At 49.6% G+C, this 5,218-nt stretch overlaps 1 pseudogene; it reads left to right on the top strand.

Annotated features, from left to right (window-relative positions):
* Window positions 1-3,825: 3,825 nt before the first annotated feature.
* Window positions 3,826-5,212, top strand: LOC125528219 (annotated as a pseudogene).
* The last annotated feature ends 6 nt before the right edge of the window (window positions 5,213-5,218 follow it).

The following is a 5,218-nucleotide window of genomic DNA, read 5'->3' as shown; positions in this document are numbered from 1 at the left end:
TGGGCCGCTTCATCCAACAATACCGCTGAATCAAGAATCAACTAGTGACGGCAAGCAATATGTATATACCCACGCCCACAACTCCTTTGTATTCTACTCGTGCATATAACATCTACGCTTAGACCTGGCTCGGATGCCACTGTTGGGGAACGCAGTAATTTCAAAAAAAATCCTACGCACACGCAAGATCTATCATGGTGATGCATAGCAACGAGAGGGAAGAGTGTTGTCCACGTACCCTCGTAGACCGTAAGTGGAAGCGTTATGACAACGCGATTGATGTAGTCGTACGTCTTCACGATCCGACCGATCCTAGTACCGAAAGTACGGCACCTCTGTGATCTGCACACGTTCAGCTCGGTGACGTCCCATGAACTCTCAATCCAGGTGAGTGTCGATGGAGAGCTTCGTCAGCACGACGGCGTGATGACGGTGATGATGAAGCTACTGGCGCAGGGCTTCGCCTAAGCACTACGATGATATGACCGAGGTGGATTATGGTGGAGGGGGCACCGCACACGGCTAAGACAATGATCAACTTGTGTGTCTATGGGGTGCCCCCTCCCCCGTATATAAAGGAGTGGAGAAGGGGGAGGGTCGGCCCTCTATGGCGCACCCTAGGGGAGTCCTACTCCCACCGGGAGTAGGATCCCCCCTTCCAAGTAGTAGGAGTAGAAGAGAAGGATGGGGAGGAGAGAGGGAAGGAAAGGGGGAGCGGCCCCCACCCAATTCGGATTGGGCTAGGGGGGCGCGCCTCCCACCTTTTTCCTTCCTCTCCTCTGTTCCACTAAGGCCCAATAAGGCCCATATACTCCCCGGGGGGTTCCGGTAACCTCCCGGTACTCCAGAAAATGCCAGAACTCATTCGGAACCATTCCGATGTCCAAACATAGGCTTCCAATATATCGATCTTTACGTCTCGGCCATTTTGAGACTCCTCATCATGTCCATGATCATATCCGGGACTCCGAACTGCCTTCGATACATCAAAACACATAAACTCATAATACCGATCGTCACCGAACGTTAAGCATGCGGACCCTACGGGTTCGAGAACTATGTAGATATGACCGAGAATCATCTCCGATCAATAACCGATAGCGGAAGCTGGATGCTCATATTGGTTCCTACATATTCTACAAAGATCTTCATCGGTCAAACCGCACAACAACATACGTTGTTCCCTTTGTCATCGGCATGTTACTTGCCCGAGATTCGATCGTCGGTATCTCAATACCTATTTCAATCTCGTTACCGACAAGTCTCTTTACTCGTTCTGTAATGCATCATCCCGCAACTAACTCATTAGTCATATTGCTTGCAAGGCTTATAGTGATGTGCATTACCGAGAGGGGCCAGAGATACCTCTCCGATACTCTGAGTGAAAATCCTAATCTCGATCTATGCCAACTCACAAACACCATCGGAGACACCTGTAGAGCATCTTTATAGTCACCCAGTTACATTGTGACATTTCATAGCACACTAAGTGTTCCTACGGTATTCAGGAGTTGCATGATCTCATAGTCATAGGAATATGTATAGGTTATGGAGAAAGCAATAGCAACAAACTAAACGATCGTCGTGCTAAGCTAACGGATGGTTCAAGTCAATCACATCATTCTCTAATGATGTGATCCCATTAATCAAATGACAACTCATGTCTATGGTCAGGAAACATAACCATCATTGATTCAACGAGCTAGTCAAGTAGAGGCATACTAGTGACACTCTGTTTGTCTATGTATTCACACATGTACTAAGTTTCCAGTTAATACAATTCTAGCATGAATAATAAACATTTATCATGATATAAGGAAATATAAATAACAACTTTATTATTGCCTCTAGGGCATATTTCCTTCAGTTCAACCCCTATCCTCCGACCGCCCCGCCAGGTACCATCCGCTACTTCTATACTGACCATTCCCGGCAACTGGTCGATGAATTACCGGAGCTAAAAACAAATTTTCCTTTCTAGCAATGGATTTCGATTTGGAGCATATATACGTATGTTGAGTCGTCCGACGAGGAGGAGTACTAGGATGATACGGCGATGTTATAGGTGGTCCTTTAAGACACAGAGCGTGCAGGGGAGCATGTTCTCAATTTCAAGGGTTCGGTCAAGGGTCAGCGAGTGCTCAAATGCAATAGGGTGCGTGGCCATTTGACACTGATGACCGACTACTTTGCCTTGGATGCGCTCTTCACTCACCATTTTCGTTGGTGTTTTCAGATCCGCAAGACTGTCTTCGATCGTTTGTACCATGGTGTCCGGTCTTATGATTACTACTTCGTCTTCAAGAAGGATGTCATGAGAGTGATTGGCTTCTCTGGCTATCAGAAGTGCACGAGTGCACTACAGATGCTTTCATATGGCACCGTCGTTGATTCATGGGACGAGTACCAACGGGTGTTTGAGAGCACAGGCGGAGATGCCATGGTCAAGTTTGCAACTGCCGTGGTCGAGGTGTTCGGACCTCAGTACCTGAGAGAACCAACTGTGGCAGACACCAAGAGGCTCTTGGCAATCTCAGAAGCAAGAGGATGGCCAGTCTCTTGACTACATGCATTGAAAATGGAAGAACTGTCCAAAGGCTTTACAAGGGCAATATTAGGGTCACGTTAAGAAGCCCACCATCATTTTTGAAGCAGTTGCATTACAAGATCTTTGGATTTGGCACGCTTTCTTTAGCATGTCCGGGTCTCACAATGACATCAATGTGCTGCAGTGATTACCATTGTTTGTGAGGCTGGCTGGAGGAAAAGCTCCTCCTTGCCACAATACTGTTAATGGACATGAGTACAAGATGGGCTACTATCTGGTTGATGGTATCTATCCTCCGTGGGCTACCTTTGTCAACATCATCTCTAACCCAGTTAGCCAGAAAAAGGCTCACTTTGTCCAATGACAAGAAGCAGTTAGAAAGGATGTCGAGAGTGCATTTGGAATACCGTAGGCCCATTTTGCAGTTGTTTGTGGACCTACTAAACAATGGGATCCGGAGACCTTGTGGAAGGTGCTGACATATTGTGTGATCATGCACAACATGAGTTGAGGATGAGGGTGATGATGCTGCCGCCGCTCTAGAATTTGAGAACATATGGGTGATCCTATCCAACTTCCAGACTAGATTCCGACCACATTTAAAGAGTTTATTCAAATGCATCAACAAAATCGGCAGCGACCAACTCACGAGCAGCTGAACGAAGATCTGATTGAGTATCAGTAGGTGGTTTAAGGGGACAACAATGTTGGCATGTACTCCATGATAAGGTTTGGTCAAAGTCAAACTTTGTTAACTTTGACTAAGTTTATAGAAAATAATATCGAGATTCACAATATGAAATCAATATTGTTAGATGCATCATGAAATTAATTTTAATACGATATAGCTTTAATATTGTAGATGTTGATATTTTTTTCTATAAAGTTGGTCAAACTTCACAAAGTTTGACTTTGACCAAATCTTATACGCAAACTAAAAAGGAACAGAGAAAGTAATATTTAAACTTTTCAAAATTTGAATTAGTGTTGCATGCGCGCTATTTGATTGTGCGGACTTTAAAAAATGAGGGAGCCTAGATGTCTGGATGTATGCAACTATGATTGGATGACGGTCTCCCGTATCCGTGTCCGCGGACAAATGCGAAAGAAAATTTACGGATGACCGTTGGAGATGCTCTAACCAGGTTTAATTTACCCCTGAGTTTTCTTTGTATCCTTCTTTATAACAACCAACAACTATGAGTTTTAATAAGAGCTGGGCTATATGAGGCACCGGAGAAGAGATAAAAGCAAAAAATGTATACACCAACAGCACACATAGCATAGAGAAACAAAGGGGGGAAACACAACACAGCAAAGAGCACCGTGGGCAAAGTCGAACGGCATCGGCCAGCCGAGACCAAAACCAACACACTGCTTTGTCGAAGCAATTCAATCGAGACTGCACGACGCCGCGAAACCTGGCAGAGAGGCAGAGACACCCCTGCTGCCACAGACATCATGATTTATTTTGATTTACTTGTGGGGAGCCACAGACAACATCTGACCAAGACGACACTGAAGACAGCAACGTCGACGACGAACGCTGCTTTATAAACCGGCAGGCACGAGCAACACGAGCCAATGCAGAGACCAGACCGAACACTGATAAGCAGCAGCCACAGCTCCTAGCTCCTCCTTCCTCCTCCATCTCCATGGAAGCCACCAACTGCTCCATTGCTCTGGAAACCGCAGGCCATGCCGCCGCACACGGCACGAGCGCGCCCGCTCTGCTCCTCATGTCTTCTGCGGCCGTGATCGTCGCGTTTCTGGTCTACTTCTACGTGCCATTCTGGGCCCTCAGGAGGGTCCCGGGGCCTCCAACCAGGTTTCCCCTCGGCCATCTCCATCTCCTCGCCAACGACGGCCCAGACGTCTTCCGCGCCATCGCCAAGGAGCACGGCCCCATCTTCAGGTAGCAATGTTGTATCCATCTTCTGGTGCCATGTAGTAATGGCGTTCCAAAACATGGACGTGATGCTCGATCGGTGCAGGTTTCACATGGGGAGGCAGCCGCTGGTGATCGTGGCGAACGCGGAGCTGTGCAAGGAGGGGGGCATCAAGAAGTTCAAGGACATCCGCAACCGGAGCACCCCGCCGCCGACGGTGGGGTCGCTGCACCAGGACGCGCTCTTCCTCACCCGGGACTCCACGTGGTCCTCCATGAGGAACACGGTGGTCCCGCTCTACCAGCCGGCCAGGCTCGCCGGCCTCGTCCCGACGATGCAGCCCTACGTGAACGCGCTGGTGGACAGCGTCGCCGCCTGCCCGGACCAGGACTGCGTCCCCTTCTGCCAGCTCTCGCTGCGCATGGCCATCGACATCATCGGCAGGACGGCCTTCGGCATCGACTTCGGCCTCTGCAAGAAGGTCGCCGCTGCGGACGGCGGCGAGGACGTGAGGGGGTTCCTGGAGGAGTACAAGAGGTCCATGGAGTTCATCAAGATGGACCTGTCCCGCGTTCGGCGGCGCGGCCCCCGACGCCGACGACCTCCAGGGCCGGTTCCCGTACCTGGACCTGGTGATCAAGGAGGCCATGAGGTTCCACCTGGTGTCGCCGCTGATCGCCAGGGAGACCTCGGAGGAGGTGGAGATCGCCGGGTACCGCCTCCCGAAGGGCACGTACGTGTGGCTGGCGCCGGGGGTGCTGGCCCGCGACGCGCGGCAGTT

Source organism: Triticum urartu, unplaced genomic scaffold (assembly GCF_003073215.2).
Source record: "Triticum urartu cultivar G1812 unplaced genomic scaffold, Tu2.1 TuUngrouped_contig_4720, whole genome shotgun sequence".
Classification (NCBI taxonomy): domain Eukaryota; kingdom Viridiplantae; phylum Streptophyta; class Magnoliopsida; order Poales; family Poaceae; genus Triticum; species Triticum urartu.
Note: the sequence above shows the minus strand (reverse complement) of the source record. Positions and strands in the feature narration are given on the sequence as shown.